The following is a 22,756-nucleotide window of genomic DNA, read 5'->3' on the forward strand; positions in this document are numbered from 1 at the left end:
GCCCTGCCTCTTCAGACTCCCTGGTAGATGGTCCTGCTCTGAGTTTCCGTTATTCCTTTGAGCTTTATTCTAGCATAGTAAACCCAGAAGTCCTTTCCTGTGTTACACTGATACCATGAGTTTGGCCCCAAATGACTCCCAACAAATGCCCAAATATCCACTTTAGGAAGTCACAGGCACAAACCAGAGTGAGAATAAAATAAATGTGGGCACAAAAATAAAGCCAATATATGGGAGCTGGTAATATGTAGGCCAGTTGGCATAATACATAATTCAGCATCTCCCATGGGGTCTAAAGAGGAAGAGAGCATCCGCCCTCTTTGTTGGGGATAGATGTGCCCACTGTCCACCAGAAGATAAGTCTGAGACTATGTATCTTAATCCAGAGTGCTATGGACAGATGCCTACTCATCTTTTCAAATGCTTTTTTTTTTTTCCCTAATTATATCAGGAGGAAAGTCTTCATTGCTGGTATGTCTTTAACACTTCTGTTCTCCTTTTTCATAAGGTTAAACCACAGGCTGAGGGCCACCCGTAAACAGTGCTAGAAGCCAGGGAGGAGGCTGGAGACAGCAAGATTAGCACCAAGGAAAAGGGGCAAAGGAACCCAAGTCAAGCAGGTTCCCAGATTTGGATTTCACACAGCAATAAAATTTCAAAAACAGTTTCAGAGACGGACATAAGACATAGGTTGCCAACTTTTTAGTTTGCCCAGTAAAGGAAATTAAACTCACTCTCTTGAGTTTACTTCTCTCATTTTGCCTTCAACTGGGGAAAACTTCATCTATGCCATTTATTTGTGCCTATTTGTTTAAGTGTCTGGCTCCCCATTAGATGCCATAAACTCACTAAGGACACTTAATTCCCTCCGCCTTCTACATAGGAAGTCCGCCTGCCCCTGGGGAGGAGCCTCTGAAACAGACCAAATCGGATTCCAAATCTGGGAATCAAGGTTTATTTTTCATTTCCTTTCACGGTGTTTCACATTTTCTTATCGTCCTTATCTTTTCCTTATCTACAGGTAAGTAGTAGGTATGCCTCTTTCGGAAATGAATTCCACCCCAAGGGGATAGTCACACTCTCCACCTGGGAACCTGGCCTACAGCAGCTGCTGGGAGTTAAACTATGCACCCCCAAAAGGCATGTTCAAATCTTCAATCTGTGAGGGGGGATAACGGGTAAAAAACTGGGTAGATTGAAATACCAGTGGGTAATGAGAGAGAAGGGAAAGAGGTAGGGGATGTACGCATTTTTTTCTTTTTATTTCTTGTTCTGGAGTGATGCAAATGTTCTAAATATGATCACAGTGATGAATAAACAACTATGCGATGATATTGTGAGCCAGTGATTGATGACTGTTTTAGTTTATACAAGCTACCAGAATGCAATATACCAGAAACGGAATGGCTTTTAAAAAGGGAATTTATGGCTCAGTGGCAGAATTCTCACCTACTGCGCTGGAAACCGGGGTTCGATTCCCAGAACCTGCTCATGTTAAAAAAAAGGGGGGGGACTTCCGGAGAAGATGGCGGCTTAGTAAGACGCGCGGGTCTTAGTTCCTCCTCCAGAAAAGCAACTAAAGAAACAGAAACAATATGAAACATCTCCCAGAGTCACGACAGAGACCAAAAAGACAGCGTACCCCATTCTGGAACAGCTGAAAGGGCAGGGAGAATCCGCTGCGGTGAGATACCCGAGGGGCGCACGTTTTCCCGGCCGGGGCGGCTGGCGACTGGGGTCCCCTCCACGCACGTGGCTCCCCGGTCTGACTGGGAACGTTGGATAGCGGGGCCCTCCTGTCACGCTTGGCGTCTAAGGCCAGCTGGGCAATTTGGACCGGCACTCCCCCAAGCCGCGGCAGCCAGCGACCCCCGCCTCCACACGCAGTTTCCCGGGCCGACAGACGACCGCCACAAGTGCCACCTACTGGGCAGGAAAAGAAAAACAGAGCCCAGAGATTCCACAGAAAAACCTTTCAACCAGCTGGGTCCCACACCCAGGGAAATCTGATCAAATGCCCAGACACCAGCAGAAAATAATGGATGATGCTCGGAAAATTGAAGATATGGCCCAGTCAAAGGAACAAACCAATAGTTCAAATGAGATACAGGAGCTGAGACACTAATGCTGAATATACGAACAGAAATGGAAAAACTCTTCAAAAACCAAATCAATAAATTGAGGGAGGACATGAAGAAGACATGGGCTGAACAAAAAGAAGAAATAGAAAATCTGAAAAAACAAATCACAGAACTTATGGGAGTGAAGGACAAAGAAGAAAAAATGGAAAAAACAATGAATACCTACAATGGTAGATCTAAAGAGACAGAAGCTACAATTAGTGAACTGGAGGATGGAACATCTGAATTCCAAAAAGAAACAGAAACTATAGGGAAAAGAATGGAAAAACTTGAACAGGGAATCAGGGAACTGAATGACAATATGAAGTGCACAAATATACATGTTGTGGGTGTCCCAGAAGGAGAAGAGAAGGGAAAAGGAGGAGAAAAACTAATGGAAGAAATTATCACTGAAAATTTCCCAACTCTTATGAAAGACCTAAATATACAGATCCAAGAAGTGCAGCGCACCCCAAAGAGAATAGACCCAAATAGGCGTTCTCCAAGACATTTACTAGTTAGAATGTCAGAGGTCAAAGAGAAAGAGAGGATCTTGAAAGCAGCAAGAGAAAAACAATCTGTCACATACAAGGGAAACCCAATAAGACTATGTGTAGATTTCTCAGCAGAAACCATGGAAGCTAGAAGACAGTGGGATGATATATTTAAATTACTAAAAGAGAAAAACTGCCAACCAAGACTCCTATATCCAGCAAAATTGTCCTTCAAAAATGAAGGAGAAATTAAAACATTCTCAGACAAAAAGTCACTGAGAGAATTTGTGACCAAGAGACCAGCTCTGCAAGAAATACTAAAGGGAGCACTAGAGTCAGATACGAAAAGACAGAAGAGAGAGGTACGGAGTAAAGTGTAGAAAGAAGGAAAATCAGATATGATATATATAATACAAAAGCCAAAATGGTAGAGGAAAATATTATCCAAACAGTAATAACACTAAAAGTTAATGGACTGAATTTCACAATCAAAAGACATAGAATGGCAGAATGGATTACGACCCAGCAATACCACTGCTAGGTATCTACTCAAAGGACTTAAGGGCAAAGACACAGACGGACATTTGCACACCAGTGTTTATAGCAGCATTATCTACAATTGCAAAGAGATGGAAACAGCCAAAATGTCCATCAACAGAAGAGTGGCTAAACAAACTGTGGCGTATACCTACGATGGAATATTATGCAGCTTTAAGACAGACTAAACTTATGAAGCATGTAATAACATGGATGGACCTAGAGAACATTATGCTGAGTGAGTCTAGCCCAAAACTAAAGGACAAATACTGTATGGTCCCACTGATGTGAACCGACATTCGAGAATCAGCTTGGAATATATCATTGGTAACAGAGACCAGCAGGAGTTAGAAACAGGGTAAGATAATGGGTAATTGGAGCTGAAGGGATACAGACTGTGCAACAGGACTAGATACAAAAACTCAAAAATGGACAGCACAATAGTACCTAAGTGTAATGTAACTAGGTTGGAACACTGAATGAAGCTGCACCTGAAATATGGTTTTTTGTTTGTTTGTTTGTGTGTTTGTATCTTTTGTTTTTGCTTTTTTCTTTTTCCTTTTTATATATATATATTATTAGTATTATTATTTTAATTCTCTTCTCTATATTAACATTCTATATCTTTTTCTGCTGTTTTGCTAGTTCTTTTCCTAAATCGATGCAAATGTACTAAGAAATGATGATCATACATCTGTGATGATACTAAGAATTACTGAGTGCATGGGTAGAATGGAATGATTTCTAAATGTTGTGTTAATTTCTTTTCTTTTTTTTGATTAATAAAAAATTTTAAAAAAAGTAAATGTAAATAAAAATACATTTCCGTTCAAAAAAAAAGGGGGGGGGGAATTTATTAAGCTGCAAGCTTACAGTCCTAAGGACATGAAAATGTGCAAACTAAGGCATCCAGGGAAAGATATCTTGATTGAAAATAGGCAGATGGGTCCAGAACACCTTTTTCAGCTGGAAAGGCACGTGGAGATGTCTGCTGGCTTTCTCTCCTGGCTTCTTGTTTCATTAAGATTCCTCAGCAGTATTCTTCTTCTGCCTCTCCAAAGATCTCTGGCTGTGTGGGCTCTGTTGGTTCTGTTGGCTCTAAAGCTTTTTCCAAAATGGTTCCCTCTTAAAGGACTCTAGTAAGAAACCCCACCTTGAATGAGTGGAGACACATCTCCATGGAAACTACCTGATCAAAAGGTACCATCCAAAACTGGGTGGGTCACATCTCCATGGAAACAATAAGAAAGATCCCATTCAGCAATACTGAATGAGGATTAAAGAACTTGGCCTTTCTGGGGTTCACAACAGATTCAAACTGGCACATATACTATGGATGGACTGTATGCATGTGAAGATTTCTCAATAAAAATATTTAAAAAGAATCTTCATCTGCGGGTTGGACCCCATTTGTAGATGGGACCTTTAAAAATGGTGTTAGTAGTTAATGTGGGGGCTCATTTGTGAATAGGATCTTCTAAGATCCTATTTCGTTGAAGCCAAATTGGATCAAGGTGGCCCTTAACCCATATGCCTAGAGGTTTTACAAAGAGAGAAAATTTGGAGACTGTCCATTGAAGGCAGAAACTGGTAAACACCAAACTTCAGAAGAAGCCAGAGAGAAGAGAGAGAGTTTGCCACGTGAGGGTGGACTGCCTTCCCCAGGACACAACCAACTCCAGGAGAAAATACAGCCTGCCAACATCCTGTTCTAGCCTCCAAACTGTGAGGCAATAAATTCTTGTTTAAGCCCACCCACTTTGTGGCATTCTTCCTGGCAACTCTGGCAAAGTAAGACAACAGTAAGGAAAACATCTCCAAAGAACTCAAATGCCTTCTTTGGTAGGCAGAAGCAGCAGAAGGACCAAATAACTGAACATTTTCCATGTTTTCACTGTATCATGGTCCTGCTCTATAGAGAGCCAAGGTCACTGCTCTAGAGAGAAGCAAGTTGCAGCTCTGGACCAGAATCAGGACTTTCAGGAACAAATTAGGATTTAGACTGGTTTAATTTCTCAATTGCTAGAAGACAAAGCCTGGGTATATTAATATGGCCTGCACAGTAGTGACTAGCCATGTTTAAATAGGCATCTAGTTAATTTTTTTTTAATGTCAATAATGATAATGCTGAAAAGTACAATGGGGAAAAAGAAAAACCCCGAGGCAGAAATAAAATAAGCAATCTCCCTCATCCCTTGGGAAGATAATTCTATGGCCTCTCGTTCCCTCCCAAACAGCTTCCAAAAGGCCTTAGACATCAAGAGCTGTTTGTTGAATGAATAAACGAATGAATTCTCACATTCACCTTTAGACTAATTTGTAGGTTAATTCTCATCTAAGAAAAAGATTGTTTTAATTGTATTTCCAATTATCAGTTAGGAACTCATCTTAAATAATAGCAATTATGACAATGTAAACGCTACTTAGCATGAGTGCCTACTATCTGCCAGGCATAAGAATTATTTCATTCTCATACCATCCCTATAAGGTAAATATCATTATCTCCATTTTACAGATGGGGAGATGGAGGCTCAGATACCATTCATGATTTTCTGGGATAACACAGCTCAGAAATGACACAAAGTCGTTCAGCTAGGAAGAGAAAACTAAAGCTTCGAGTCTGGCCACAATACCCACTGCCTCGTGGTGGGCACCTTGGGCCAATTCACTGAAGCCAACCCTGCCCCAGGCTACAGCCTTTACACTGCATCTGTTTTAACCGGAACTACTGAGAACCCCCGCCATCCTTCCTTTCCTCGCAGCCAGGGCTGTTTCTTTCTTTTTAAAGTCCTGTTCAGCCTTCATGTCCTCTCTCAGGAGCTGTAGCCACAGCCCCCAGGCTTGGGCCCCACTACAGCTGCTGACCCTGTTGCAAAGCCATTCTCTCCAATTAGACAAACTCATTTCTCTCAGGATAGTGTAATTCAAAATGGCTTATGATGGACCAAAACTCTGAATTTGTTTTAAATAAAGCAAGCTCTCCAGAACTCACATGTTAGATGTCATGATAACAACGGCACAGATGTTGGTGTGAAGCTGTCCCTCCCACTCTGTCTGTGTCTCACTGTGCTTTGTGACTTCTGTGGCCCTTAGTTTCCCTATACGTAAAATACAAAATCTCAACCTACCCTGCAAAAATGATTGTGACGGTCAAGTGGGATTGTAAACATGCTTTGAGAAAAATACGTTAAATGCTTAACAAAACTAAGATGTGGTCATCAAACATTTCCCAAATATTACAGGATATGGAAAATTATACTGGGCATTTACAAGGTTATAGCACGGATCCAGAGACTCTCTGGGTTACATACAGGAAGACTTCAATTAATTTAAGGTTTCTTAGGAAACACCTAGAGACTGGGCAGCCAATGGGAAACTCCCTGGAGGATTTTGAATCAGTATTAGAAGTAGCAGATTTATTTGGGGGGGGGGGGGGGGAAGGGGTGAATAATATTTGTGCACCATTTATGACTCAACTATAACTTTCCTTAATATTAAAGTAATTAGGAATTGAGATTAATTACCAGATTTCAATTATATTTGCCTCTTTGCACCCCATATTGTAAATGCCCTGTCTGTGCAAGGTGTCATGAAAACAAGTGATTTATCCTTCTTTCGGCTATTCTGAAAGATTATTGGCATCTGAACAATTTTTGATCATTAAAATGTAAGGTTCAAGTCCTCTAAGAACCTAATACACACTTTCTTTCTGTGTCTTGTAAAATGGCTTAAATAACAAGAACATCACAGCAAGATGCACTGAGCCGAGTTTAAGAACGTGATGACTCTTTATTCAGCCACCCTATAACCTGTCCAGCTATCCATGCCTCTCAAAGCATCAGACTCCATTTTGAACATGGATTTCATCTTTCCTTTCCGGAGTCTCTCATTTCCTCCATTGTATTCATTCAGAGGAAAAAAAGACCTCATAAATGTCATTTCATATTCCAAGCAATTTGCTATAGGCAACTACACCATTACTTTGTACAAATAAATTTACATATATCATTATTAGAATCTTTTATCTAAGCAACATCATTTGGTTCCCAGAGTACAAATTAAATGCATGCTTAAAGCAGAATATCTTAAAGTTATTCCTATATTGTTTATGAGACAGGATTAGAAATTTTCATGTAATTTTTCTTTCATAATGGAATGCCTTTAGTTTTCTTTGTACATTTAGGAGCCACATGTATAATTTTCGGGGGGGGAGGGGTTGTTTTTTGAAGCAAACAATGAAATAGAGGACTCTGGTACTTTAGCTCATTCTCCAGTGACTCTCCCATTTGACTCGGGGGGTTCTGTTTTGAACATTGATTAGAAAGACCACAAATCAGGGAAATTTCAGTGCCATCTCATGTGGGATGGGTCTTTACTTGATGTTATTCTGTAAGCAGACTGGTCTTTGGTGGGGTTAGGCTTTTTACTTATTTATCTATTTTTTTAACAAACAAATTTGTAAATAAACTCCTGAAAACGAAGCTCCATTTCTCCTATTTGTGCTTGGAAGGGGCCTGTTCAGGTTCTCTGCATAGCACATGGCAAGTCTTCATTGGCGGAGGTTTTACTTCACCGTGGATTTCAAAATACTCTTTTCTCTCTATGTAAAATGCAGCATCTGAGTCCTCAAAAAATTAAGCTTAGAATTCCCATGTGGCCCAGCAAACCCACTTCTAGGTATATGCTCCCAAAGAACTGAAAGCAGGGACTCACATAGACACTTGTCCACAGCAGCATTATTAGCAGTTGTCAAAAGGTGGAAGCAACCAAAGTGTCCACCTTGGGGTGAATGGATAGAAAAAATGTGGTATGTACATATGATGGAATATTATTTCACTGTAAAAAAAAAAAAAGAGTGAAGACTAGAGTAACTTGAGATTAGCCCTGCTCCACGGAAAAGTTAGAGAAGGGACAGGAAGGCTACTGAGGCGGTGATTCGGGAGTGCAGCTGCCCTGGGAGAGACTTCTGCATGACACGCGGTAGCCCTGGTTGCAGAGGCCAAGGAACAGAGAGGCAGAAAGCTGGAGCCTGGTGTACAGGTGGGAAAAGGAAGTAAGCCAGGCTGCGTTTCTTGGGTGTATTATCCTCACCAGCACAGCCCCGTGATTGGACTCACCCCACACCCCACAAACCTGAACCTCGTCATCTACTCCCATTTCCCACACTCCAGGTGCCCCACCCCTCCAGGCCCCAGTGCATGTACCTGCCCCTCACCCCCACACAATGCATCCCAACCCACCTCTCCTGCACCCCTCCCAAGCACTACTTCTACCTCCCTATTCACTGCAGGCTGTTACCAGTGCATAAAAGTTGCGGGCACTAACCTCCATAAATAGGCTACCCTTGCCCCCAGCCCATAATGTCACACAGCCTTACCCTGCCCTCCCTGCCCTCCCTGAGCTCAGCACAAGCATTTATGTCACTCTCAGCCCCATGCATGCACACAGTACCCCAACATGCCATTCAGCTCTGGGAACTGCACTGTAAGCAGTGCTAGAACTGCACATGCACACAGACTTCAACCTTACTTCCCAGCTCTGAGAAAGTGCCAACCTGCACAGACAGGTCACATCTGCCCCCAATCCACAAAAGCATAACACCAACCTGCTGCCACAGGTCTATGCATGCACACCAGGTGCCCATGCCTTAAACCAGTGCACACCAGGATTATAACCCCCAGACCAGTGCACCTGCACAGCTACATCCTCCCTGGCTGCTAGTCGCCCATGTTCACAAGCATCACTGTAACATCTCCAACATGTGCCCATACTGGCCTGAAACAAATCACCGTAGTGAGTGCTCCACTCCGTGCCCTCTCCGTGCTGTTCAACCATCCCACAAACACAAGACCTTAGACTACTGGAAGAAATCAACTCCTAAACTAAATCAGTCAAGATATTTACATGCAACAAAGACAGCAGAAGATCACTAAGCATATCACAATGCAGACAGATATAGCACTGCCTAATGACCAGATTAAAACACCAAGGGGGCATAGACGTTGGAACAACCAATCAAAGATGTTCATACAACTCTACTTCATAAAATAAGTCAGATAGCAAATGACACAGAGGAAATCAAAAAGCCAGCAGAAGAGCACAAAGAGGAATTTGAAAGAATAAATAGAAAAATAGAGGAAATCACAGAAGACTCTGTTTACCAAATAAAAAAGATAGTAAAGGCACACAACACCAGATTTGAAGAGATAGAAGAAAAAATAAGTGATATAGAGGACACGATAATTGACTTGAAAGACTCAAAACACCAAACAGCAAAAAAGATGAAAAAAATTGAATGGGAACTCAGGGAAATGACAGACAAAACAAAGCACACAAATATAAGAATCATTGGTGTCCCAGAAAGAGAAGAGAGGAGTGAAGGGCTAGAAAGAGTAGTTGAGGACATAATGGGGGAAAACTTCCCAACCTTCATAAGGGACATAAATATACAAGTCAAAGAAGCCAAAAAAAACTCCAAATAGAATAAATCGAAATAGGCCTTCCCCAAGGGACATACTAATCAGTATGTCAAATGTTGAAGAGAAGCAGAAAATCCTGAAAGTGGCAAGAGAAAAACAATCTACTACATACAAGGGAAATCAAATAAGACTGACTTTAGACTACTCAACTAGCACCCTGGAGGCGAGAAGGCAAGGTATGATATATTCAAGATTCTGAAAGAGAAAGACTTACAGCCAAGAATTCTGTACCAAGCCAAATTGTCCTTCAACATTGAGGGGTTGATTAAAGCTTTCAAAGACAAAGAAGTCCTGAAAGAATATGTCAACAAGAGACTGGCCTACAAGAAATACTAAGGGAGTTCTGCTGGCTGAAAAATTAAGACAGGAGATGGAGGTCTGGAGGAGGGCACAGAATTGAAGAGTACTACTAAGGGTAATTTAAATACAAAGAGAAAGAAGGAAAAGAATATATAGATCCGACAAATAAAATAAAAAAGATAAGATGGTGGAATCAAGAAATGCCGTTTCAGTAATAACTTTAAATATTAATGGATTAAACTTACCAATTAAAAGACACAGATTGGCATAATGGATTAAGAAACATAATCCAGCTATATGCTGCTTACACGAGACTCATCTTAGACACAAGGATACAAATAGATTGAAAGTGAATGTATGGAAAAAGATCTTCCATGCCAGTTGTAACCAAAAGAAAGCAGGAGTAGCTACTAATATCAGACAAAATAAACTTTAAATGTAACGATATCCATAAGAGACAAAGGACACTATATACTAATTAAAGGGTCAATTCACCAAGACGATATAACAATCATAAATGTTTATGCTCCCAATTGAGGAGCTCCAAAGTACATGAGACAGACATCGGCAAAACTGAAGGCAGCTGATAAATGTTTCAATTACAGTAGGAAACTTCAATACACTACACTCTTCTATAGGTAAAACAACAAGACAGAAGATCAACAAGGAAATAGAGAAGTTAAATAACTTGATAAATGAATTAGACCTAACAGACATATATAGGTCATTGCACCCCAAAGCACAAGGTTATATATTCTTCTCTAGTGCTCATGGAACAATCTCCAGAATAGATCATATGCTGGGGCACAAAACAGGCCTTTATACATTTAAAAATATCAAAATGATTCAAAGCACATTCTCTAATCACAATGGGATGAAGTTGGATCTCAATAACCACCAAAGAATGAGAACATTCACAAATATATGAAGACTAAATACCACATTCTTAAACAACTAGCGGGTCAAAGAAGAAATAGCTAGAAAAACCAGTAGTTCTCTGGAGATGAATGAAAATGAGAATACAATTTATCAGAAGTTATGGGATGCAGCAAAGGCCGTGCTGAAAAGGACATTTATTGCCTTACGTGCCTATATTAAAAAACAAGAAAGAGAAAAAAATGAGGACTTAACAGCAAAACTGGAGGAACTTGAGAAAGAATAGCAAACTAACCCCAAAGCAAATAGGAGAAGAGAAATAATAAAGATTAAAGCAGAGATAAATGAATGGGAGAAGAAAAGTACAGTAGAAAGAATCAATAAAACCAAAAGTTGGTTCTTTGAGAAAATCAATAAAATTGATGGACCACTAGCAAGACTGACAAAGAAAAAAAGAGAGAGGATGCAAATAAACAAAATCAGAAATGAGAAGGGGTGAGTTACTACAGACCCTGAAGAAATAAAAGAAATCATAAGAGGATACTATGAACAACTATGCATCAACAAACTAGACAACTTAGATGAAATGGACAAATTCCTGGAGACACACAAACAAGCTGCACTGATTCAGGAAGAAATAGAAGATCTCAACAAACGAATTGCAAGTAAAGAGATTCAATCTGTCATCAAAAACCTTCCTGCAAAGAAAAGTCCAGGGCCAGATGGCTTCAGGTGAATGTAATCAAACATTCCAAAAAGAACTAACACCAATCCTGCTCAAACTTTTCCAAAAATTGAGGAAAAATGGAACTCTACCTAACTCATTTTATGACGCTAATATCATTGCAATCCAAAAACAGGTAAAAATGCTATAAGAAAGGAAAATTACAGGCCAATCTCCCTAATGAACATAGATGCAAAAATTCCCAATAAAATATTAGGAAATCGAATTCAACAGTACATTAAAAGAACTATACACCATGACCAAGTGGGGTTTATACCAGGAATGCAAGGATGGTTCAACATATGAAAATCAATTAATGTGAAACAGCACATTACAAATCAAAAGGGAAAAAAACACATGATCATCTCAATTGATACTGAAAAAGTGTTCAACAAAATTCAGCATCCTTTTCTGATGAAAGCACTCCAAAAGACAGGAATCAAAGGAAACTACCTCAATATGATAAAGGGAATATATGAAAAACCGATAGCCAGCATCACACTCAATGGAGAGAGACTGAAAGCCTTCCCCCTAAGATCAGGTACAAGACAAGGATGCCCACTGTCACCACTATTATTCAACATTGTGCTAGAAGTTCTAACTAGAGCAATCAGGCAGGACCAAGAATTAAAAGGCATTCATATTGGAAAGGTAGAAGTAAAACTCTCATTATTTGCAGATGATATGATACTATACTTGGAAGATCCTGAGAAATCTACAGCAAAGTTACTTGAGCTGATAAACAAATTCAGCAAGGTGGCGGGATATAAAATTCACGTGCAAAAATCAGTAACATTTCTACACATAAGCCATGACCTAGCAGAGGAGTCAGTTAAGGAAAAAAATCCATTTAAATAGCAACTAAAAGAATCAAATACTTAGGAATGAACTTAACTAGGGACATACAGGACTTGTACACAGAAAACTACATAACATTGCTAAAAGAAATCAAAGGAAATCTAAATAGGTGGAAAGACATTCCCTGTTCATGGATCGGAAGGCTAAATATAGTTAAGATGTCAATTCTCTCCAAATTGATCTGCAGATTCAACATAGTACCAATCGAAATTCCAATAACCTACTTTGAAGATTTGGAAAATCTAACTACCAACTTCATCTGGAAGGGAAAGAGACCCCGAATAGCTAACAGCATCCTAAAAAAGAAGAACAAAGTGGGAGGATTAACACTTGCTGACTTTAAAACCTATTATAAAGCCACAGTGGTCAAAACAACATGGTACTGGCACAAAGACAGAAGTATTGACCAATGGAACTGAATCGATAGTGCAGAAATAGACTACCAAATCTATGGTCAACTAATTTTTGACAAGGCCCCCAAATCCTCTGAATTGGAACAAAATAGTCTTTTCAGTAATTGGGCATGGAAAAACTGGATATCAATAGCCAAGAGAATGAAAGAGAACCCCTACCTTACACAAAATTAACTCAAAGTGGATCAAATACCTAAATATAAGAACTACCACCATAAAGCTTCTAGAAGAAAATGTAGCGAAACATCTTCAAGACCTAGTAAAGGAGGTTGCTTCCTAAATTTTACACCCAAACCATAAGCAACAAAGTAAAAATTGATAAATAGGAACTTCTCAAAATCAAATGCTTCTGCACCTCAAAAGACTTTGCCAAAAAAGGTGAAGAGGCAGTCAATTCAATGGGAGAAAATACTTGGAAATTACATATCAAATAAAGGTTTGATTTCCTGTATATACAAAGAAACTACACAACTCAACAACAAAAGAACAAACAATCCAATTATAAAATGGGCTAAAGATAAGAATAGGCATTTTTCTGAACAGCAAATACTGATGGCTCAAAAGCACGTGAAGAGATGCTCATTTTCACTGGCTAAAAGGGAAAGGCAGATCATGACTACAATGAGATACCACCTCACACCTATAAGAATGGCTGCTATTAAACAATCAAGAAACTATAAATGTTGGAGAGGATGTGGAGAAACTGAGACACTTATGCACTGCTGGTGGGAATGTATAATGGTGCAGGCACTATGGAAGACTGTTTGGCAGTTTCTCAGGAAACTAAATATCGAGCTGCCCTATGACCCAGCAATAGCACTACTTGGTATATACCCAGAAGAGCTGAAAGCAGTGACACAAACAGACATTTGCACACTGATGTTCATAGCAGCATTATTCACAATCGCCAAAAGATGGAAACAAACCAAATGCCTATCAACAGATGAGTGGATCAACAAAATGTGGTGTATACATACAATGGAATATTATGCAGCAGTAAGACAAAATGACGTCCTGAAGCACATGACAAGATGGATGAGGCTTGAGGACATAATGCTGAGCAAAATTAGCCAGAGAATTTAGGGTGAAGGCTTTCAGTCTCTCTCCACTGAGTACAATGCTGGCTATCGTTTTTTCATATATTCTCTTTATCACATTGAGGTAGTTACCTTTGATTCTGTATGAGTCCACTTTTATGACCAGCATAAATGTATCAGAGGTTTAAAATACAGAATATAGGGGACTTAGAGATACATAAAGGCTAGAGATGGGTGAACCATTAGCTAATGAGGTTAAACTCCAATGCAAGGGAATAGATAGGAGTGAAGGTGGTTCTCTAGTGGGTCTAGAAGTAGCATCACCACATTGAAGATGAACAAGATTGAAAGGGGTTGTGTAGACCTACGTGTCCCACTCACACTAGAAATATGAATGAGTTCTTTTAAGAATTACTTCAAAGATATGATTCTTGTATAAAGAGTATTTAAGTCCAGGACACAGGGGGAAAACTGCTATTGCATGCTATGAGCTATGTTCAAAAGAAAACCACCAGCACCACCAAAGCAACAGCAGAGGTAAATACTGGGTTGAGGGACAAGAGTTAAGAGGAGGTTTAGAGTTCCTATTTGGTAAGGGTGTGTTTATTGGATTTCTGTCTCTTGGGAACAATGGAATTATCTAAAATTGAGAATGTTGATAGACTGTGGACTTTGGGCCCTCTACATGATGCCAGATGAATGTAGGTGGCTGAAGGATGCGCTGATGGAGAAGTAGATTGGTGAACAATGGTATGTACTATGAATCAAGGTTGTGCTGCTACAAAAAGGAACAATGTCACGAGGCATGCAACGATGTGAATGAACATGTGGAACATCTGGTGAGACAAAATAAGCCAGAAATAAAAAAATAACAATGGTATGGTCACCTTTAGAAAATGCTTACAAGAAAACAGTGGCCTAGATTGTAAGCTTTTAGAGCATACATTAAGTCCAGAGTGGTGATTATGATTTCTGGATTTTGAGAGGCTGTTTTATATATATAACCTGATATTTAGAGATAACAACAAAGCTGAACAGGTTGGGGTTAAAGTAATTCAGAACATAGGGGCAAGGAAGAAAGTGTCTATATTTTAGAACCATACATACTCTTTGAGACCAATGGAAGGAAGTTTATTTGGTGTGGAACTGAAATTTTCTGTAGTGCATAATCTAATTCAACTATAGCTCATTAGAACAACTGAAACAGAGAGCACAGAATGAGAAGAGGTCCTTTAATCCTGTATAGATTATTGTAATGCCTGGAAACATCCTAGAGTATATTAACCGAATAATCAAAAAGTATTGGCAAAGTCCCCTGAGGGAGGGGAGAAAGACTATGGAACTATTAAACCTTATCAGCAAGGAATCCCCTGATACTGCGTCAAACTTTAGGGACACCCAAATCAATAGGCCACGCCTTCAAACATGTGGCTTACTCTTGTGAAGCTTATGTGGGTAGTAGCATAGAAGTTTAGCCTACCTATAGGTATGCCTAAGAATTACTTCCGGAGGACCTCTGTTGTTGCTCAGATGTGCCTCAGTCTCTCTAAGCTCAACTCTGCAAGTGAAATTATTGCCCTCCCCCCTACGTGGGTCATGACATCCAGAGGTGAAAGTCTCCCTGGCAATGTGGGAGATGACTCCCAGGGATGAATCCAGACCTGGCACCATGGCATCAACAATTCCATATTGACCAAAAGGGTGAAAAGAAGTGCAATTAATAAAGAATCAGCGGCAGAGAAAGTACAAATAGGTCGAGAGGCTACTCTGGAGGTTGCTCTTATGCAAGCTTCAGGTAGACCTTGCTACCTATCATAACCTGCCAACCCCCAACCAGGACCCTTCCAGCCAATCCTAAAGAACACCTAGGGCAATTTATAAGATTCCAGAAGGGTTCCACGCACTAGAGTAACTTGCCAGAAATCTACAGCCTCCAGATGGGTCCCTGGTCCAGATAAGTCCTGAAACCTAGCCCAGCCTCTCCAGAACATCAGATAGTTCCATCTCCCTACCCCATATTAGTGACAGACCCTTCCAATATAAAAAATTTAGAACTGCCATAGCCCAAACAACCCCAAAGAGAGGTATGGAAAGATCAAATGTGATGGTGGAATTATACATAGAAGATAGGACTTAACAAATGAATATGAATGCTGAATCATTAAACTGACACCTCTTTTAGTCTTCAGTATTTTAGAGCAGCTAGAAGTAAAAACCTAAAATTGTGAAATTGTAACACATGTCAAACTCTGAAATATGTTCTACAACTAACTGTGGTGCTGTGCTTTGAAATTTATAGCTTTTTTGTTTATATGTTATTGTTCACAAAAAAAGAAGGAAAAAATTCAATTATGATAATAAAAAGGCATTTAAGCCCTCTAGCCTCCTATATTCTGGAGCAGCTAGAAGGAAAAATAGGAGAGGATCATATGGTAGCCCATGACAAACTCTGGGATCTATTTTGTAATCAGTTTCTGAAGACTGCTTTGAAAACTATTGCTTTTTTATTTCTCTGCTTTGTATATATGTTATACTATACAATAAAAAACGTAAAAAGAAAAAGAATGAAGTTTTAATATATGCCACAACACAGATGAACCTTGAAGGCATGATGCTAAGTGAAACAAGCCAGATACAAAGGGACAGCTATTGTATGATTCCACTTACATGAAATAACTTGAATATGCACGTTCACAGAGACATAGAGTAGACATGGCTATCATGGGCTGGGGAGAAGGGGAATGAGGAGTCAATGCCTAATGAGTAGAGAGAGTTTGGGGTGATGCAAAAGCTTTGAAAGGCATGGGGGTGATGGCAGCACCACACTGAATGAAACTGATGTCACTGAATTGTGTGCTTGAAGGTGATTAAAATGAGAAGTGTTATATGCATATATATGTTACCACAATAAAAAAAAAAATGCAGTGATTTTAAAACAAGCTCTATTTGTCAGTGTCAGGACAGGAGGAGTGGGAAGTCAATGAACCGAAGCTTAGGAGGCTGCATACCAGTTCTGGTCCTGCTATTTCTGGCTCTGCCATTATCATGTAGCAACTCCATCCCTCCATCTTCTCATCTGCAGAATCAAGGGCTATAGCCCTCTACCAGTCTGTGGTGTAATAACAGATTCCCAGGCCATGTCATGAAAGAGGGACCTCCACGTCGCCAAGGTGCAGTCCTGGGAGTGGGTGAGTGAGGCAGCTACGTGGAGACCCAGGTTCGAATCAAACACCACCACTTACTAGCTGTGTGCTCGTGAATGGCCCATCTCTGTTACCTCATCTGAATTAGACTTTACCTGTACCTAATTCACTGGTTTGCTTGGGGGATTAAACAAGGCAGTGCAGGAAAACACTTCAGCATAATGTCTGACTCTTAGAACAGGCTCCATAAACAGTAGCTGACATAAATCCTGCTAGGGCTATCATATAATATATTGTCTAAACCAGATCTTTCTGGGTGTGAAAGGGAGCAGTGTATAAGAACTACGCTGGGCCAACTTGCATAAACCAGGCCACTGAGCCCAGGCATCTGCATGGTTACCATGGCCCCAGCCCACAACATTCAAGACTCAATAAAGACATTTATCTTTCAGTAACGATTATAGCATACACATTTTACATGTTATATGTTTTAAAGCTCTTTTATACATCTTATTTGAACATTTCCTATACTATATGAGAGAAACATAAGGCTGGGCTAATTATTCTAAAGATGGGCAAAGGCACAGAAAAATTATAAACTTCTGTACAGTGACCTAGAGTTGCAGGGGCAATACCAGCCCTCTCCCAAGTATCCCACGTGTGCCCTCAAACTTCCCAGCCTCCTGGCAGCAAGGCAGGGTCACACGACTAATTCTGGCCAATCAACTGTGGATATGGACAAGCCCTGAGTCACTTCTAGTCTAAGACACTTAAAAATGGGTGTAGTTTTCCCATTCTTTCTTTTCCTCTTTTCCCAATTACAGCAATCATGCAAGTCACATTTCAAATGTTGGTGTCATGAGCTGGAGAAGGCAGTTTAAAACACTGAATGGCAGAGAGCTGCACTAGCCCAATCTCACTACTGGGTGAGTGAGAAATAAACTTGCATTGTACTAAGCCCCTGAGATTTGGGACTGTGCTTCTTACCCTAGTATGCCATAGCCTTCCCTGGCTCAGCTGGTTATAAGGACTCAAACCCACATCTCCAACTTTTTACCATAGCGTTCATTCAGTGATATCATAAAATCCCATCAGGTTGGGAAAATACTGCCATCGTTTACTCATGGTAAGTCTTCAAGCCTTACCTCATTTAAAACAAGATATTTATTTGTATTAAATAAATAGCTCATACCCAGTGACACTTAAAAAGAAAAAGCATTTCCAAAATGAAGGGTTTCTTTTAATTTGGTGTTTATTTGTTCCAGCATTGAAGTTAATCCTGGAAGTCTGAATGCATCATTTTGAAGACAAGTCTAATATGTAGGTTCCTGAAAACAGCCTTAATGGTGTTTCTAGATTTAACTGAAAGCTAACAGGTCAAAATATCCATCAAGAACATGACCAATTCACTACCTGATCTCAATCCTTCCCTTCCTCTTTTTCCTATTCAACTACTACCCATCCTTCGTTCAATGTCCTTTTCTTTCCTACAGAAAGTTCCAAACTTCTAATTTATATTATAAAGACTTGAGTTACACAGATGTCTAGTCCAGGGGTCAGCAACCTTTTTCTATAAAGGACTAGATAGAAAATATTGCATGGTCTTTATTGCAACCACTTAACTCTGCTGTTGCCATGGAAAAGCAGCCACAGGTAATACCTACATGAAAGAATATGGCTATGTTCCAATAAAACTTTATCTACGAGCACTGCCATTTGAATTCCATATTATTTCAATGAGTCACAAAATATTATTCTTCAGTTGATGATTTTTTCCCAACTACTTAAAAATATAAAAAGCATTCTTAGCTTGCCTGCTATGCACACACAGGTAGCAGGCTGACTCACGGCTCACAGCTTGCTGGACCCTGGCCTAGATTAAGAAGCATCAGGGAAATAATCTATCAGTAAATCACTTCAGTGGGAGGAAAATACAAAACCTGTCATTCTAGTTCTTTCACTTATAATTACCTTTTGCCACTTCCTGGTGGCTGGTGATCCAGAGTTCTGATTCTCAGAAGGTCCAAGATGCTTGGCCAGGGAGGACCTCAGCTCCAGGAGCACCTGAGCATGCCAAGGCAGGTGGCGTGTGCCCAGGGCATGACTTGACAGGAAAAGCAAGAGCCTCAAGAGGCAGCTCTCAGCAGTGCCTTTAAGACCCAAAGCAGGGAAAGCCACCACCACCACTTTGGCACGAGAAAAGAGTCAAGTGAGGGCAGGATAGACTGAGCCATCCTTAATCGATGTACTTGGTTCCCCTTCCCTGACTGGGGCCACAGCTTTCAGCCTTAAGACCCTCCCTGAATTGTGACCTTCAGAACATTCTTGGTAAGCTCTCAGGGTCAACTTACAACATTTGTCCTTGGTTTTTGCTTCCTACCCTTCAACTTGACTATCTGACCTCAGAATCACACTTTGAGGACTGCCATGTATTGAACTCATCAACCAGAGGATCAGCCTCTGGTTGATCCCAGGGCCTTGTCAAATTCAAGCATGCCAGGCAGAGCTTGGGGTGGGTGGGTGCATCAAAGAAGAAAAAATACTCGGGTAGGCAGACAGAGACAGTGTGGATGAACCCAAAGAGGCAGAAGAGGCCAGCAGGCAGCAGCCAAGCCAGGGCTGCTGAGATGCCATGACTGCTGTTTACTAGAGAAGCATGGCCAGCCAAGACCACTCTACACCAGGGCAAATGGGGTGTCCCCTGGCAGCCCTACTCCAGAAGACTTAAGGGAATGAGGAGGGGTCTGAGTGTGGTTTGGATGAGTGTCCTTCAAACCTTCTGGCCCAGGCAGCCAGGGCCCTCCTAGCCTGACCACAGCTGGCTCACTCCCACCTCCGTGCTGGGGCACAATGCCACTCTCGTTCCTCTGCCTGGCCAATGCAGCACAGAGTTAAAGCCCATCTGAGGTCCTCTCTCTCCCATGAATTCTTCCTTCAATATTTCAATCCCAATCATTTAAGTTTCTCACATAGAGAACAACTGTTAGTGCCTAGCCTGACCCCAAACTGAGCACCACTACTTCTCATTTTCATGTGACTGATTCCTGGATCTTTGGCTAAACCATGAGCTCTGTGAGAACAGGGAACAGTCTTGTGTCTCTTTATCCCCACCTGTCCTAAGAACACATAACAGAAACAGAATAATGCTTATTGAACTCATCCAAGAAGTGTACAACATTAAAAAGATTAATATCATTAGAGCATACATGTTCTTACAGGAAAAGAAATATCAAGGAACTATTGCTGAAGCTAATGTGTATATGAAAATTCCCAGCAATGTTCCAATTGCTTTGTGTGTCTATATCACATGCCAAAATTATAAATAGAGGTGATTCAATGTTTTCAATTATCTTAACGCCTAAATTGGATTGACCACATAGTCAGTCTCCTCAGCTGCATAAACTGATCATTAAGAAGACTTGAGGAAGAAGGGAAGGATATCAATTGATGGAAAAACAATCAATTCTGCATTTGCATTTAAATACAGCTTTGGTATTTCATTCATTAAATGCAATCTATGTACGGTGTAGGTGAGCTGGGTAAGGCACATGTGATTACCTGAGTCGAAATGGGTCCAGGAAATGAGGTCAGCATCACTCCCGTCACAGAAAGGACAGAGGGGCCTCCATAATCACTACAACACTGGACTTCTAGGAGATGGTGCTTCTAGCGCCTGATGGAGAGGAGCAGAAGGGAGATAGGATTAGAGCAGAAGAGGAGAAAGCACTCTCAACCACAATGGCCATCGTCTCTGGCCTGACTCTTAAAGAAATGATACACTTCAGTGAAAAAAGCCAATTGCACCAGTACCTCTGTATTTTGTGATTAGTTATTGAACCACTTGGTCTTTTGTGATGGAGTGTTTTTTTGCAACCAGCCTCAGTGAACATAAATGGACCAGAAATTTGAAAATACAGGCCATAGACATGATGGAGTTATCTTATTTTACAATAGTTGCCATTGAAACATTTGTGAGATGGTCTTATGTTACCCCTGAAACCCCTGCCCATATAAATGAAAAGCATCAGAGCACCAACAAGTACTCTAGGCCAACATTCCACAACATGGACCAGCCTAGCACCACTGGGTAGACCAGGTGGACGGGATGCAAAGTCAATGCCTCTCTAAACCTGTTAGCATCTCCTCTGATGTTATAAAATAAAAGTACTCTGACTCTACTTCTGGGAATAAAGATTCTAGCAGCTAAAGCTCACTAAGTGAGTGAGCTGCAAATTATTGGGCTACAGTCTACCAATAATTTTGCAAAATAGAACAGCTGGCACATGGCATGGAGTGTATAATTTCTAACAGAACTTCTTTTTAGCCTGGGAAAACAAATAAATAGACTTTCTAATGAAAAGAAAGGTACTGTTCTACAAGCTGTAGTGTGAAAATGTTAGAATATGTATTTGTTAGATTAGAGGTTCTCAAACTGTGAACCCTGGACAGGTGACATCAGCTTTACCTGAGAGTTTGTTGGAAATGAAAATTGTTGGTCACCACTCAAGACTTATTCAAGCAGAGTACCCGGAGTGTTTTAACAAGCCTTCCAAGTAATTCTGATGTACCGGAGATCATGAATTTATCCATTCAAAGACATTTATTCTATTGCTGTAAAATAAAATTACACTACTATGTATGTGTTAAGCTCCTACTAGGGACAAAGCAACGAGCTAGAGATTGCGGACTAAGGATAGGTTTGAGAGAAAGTTCCTGCCATTGAGAAATGTACTCTCTCCACTATGGGAGTTAAGACATGCACACAAGCAACACACAGACTCTGATATATCCTGTAACAGTTAGAGGCTTCCAAGGAGACATTTGCTTCTGGCTTGGGTGGGGGCAGTGGGTAGCAGAGGAGCAAGTAAGGGAAGGCATCACGAAGAACGTGATGATAACAAGGGGCCATGAGGTCTGGACTGGATTTCTGCTGCAGGAATGGGAATAGGCAAAAAATCAAAGCAAAGGTTGAATAGGAGGACACATAAGTCCTACTCAGGAATGGTGTAACCAAGTTTGGCTGCTACATGAGAGACTTGAAGGCAAAGTGGGTGAGACAAGGCTGCTTCCAAATACAGACAGGTAAATGCTTCAGCCCATGCTTTCTTCTGTAAAGACCACCCAGACTGCACCCATTGCCTCTGTTTAGAATTTGACACCTGATAAATCAGGAGACTTAAAGATTCCCAAATGCAGTTGTTCTTCCGTATTTTTTGCACTGTATTTCCTAGAGCAGAGCACCCCAGCGGGGTCAAAGATTAACAACTGAAGGGTTTTTTGACCAGGAGGAAGAACACACACAAAAAATTTTAAATAGGCGCAAGAATCTGGATATCACAATAGCCTCGGGCCGTTCTGCAAAGGGGCAAAAGGCTACCACACCTAAAAGACCCTGAGGACATCTCTGGTTTTAGCTTAATAAAATAAGCAGATAGTGGTGTGCCTTAGTCACAAGAAAAAGTTAAAGTAATACTCAACATCTCCAATTAGAAAAAAAGTACTTTCCATGATCAATAAAGTAAGCTTTTGCTTCTAGAAAACTCATATAAATAGAATATTTTATTTCCTGATGCAAACTGAATGAGAAGATACTGAAAATGCTTTGATGTCATACAAGCCTCTGGATGAAATGATGCTAGATTCAGAACCAGCAATACTTGGTTGTTTGTCCCAGCTCTGCCCTTTAAACACCTGAGTCATATGGGGAAGACACTAAATCCTCCTAAACTTTAGTTTTCCTTCTAGCAAGAAATAGAGGCAGTGACTTGCCTCACC

At 40.6% G+C, this 22,756-nt stretch overlaps 1 protein-coding gene across 4 annotated transcripts in view; it reads right to left on the bottom strand.

The window, feature by feature from the left end:
- FOXN3 (forkhead box N3) overlaps positions 1 to 22,756 on the bottom strand; it is a 413,410-nt gene that overhangs the window by 280,963 nt on the left and 109,691 nt on the right. For all 4 annotated transcript variants that reach the window (XM_077123298.1, XM_077123290.1, XM_077123299.1 and 1 more), the window contains exon 2: positions 20,540 to 20,654. The gene's annotated coding sequence lies outside the window, so the exon portion shown is untranslated. The remainder of the gene's footprint in view (positions 1 to 20,539; positions 20,655 to 22,756) is intronic.

The sequence above is a fragment of the Tamandua tetradactyla genome, chromosome 12 (assembly GCF_023851605.1).
Source record: "Tamandua tetradactyla isolate mTamTet1 chromosome 12, mTamTet1.pri, whole genome shotgun sequence".
NCBI classification, from domain to species: Eukaryota; Metazoa; Chordata; class Mammalia; order Pilosa; family Myrmecophagidae; genus Tamandua; species Tamandua tetradactyla.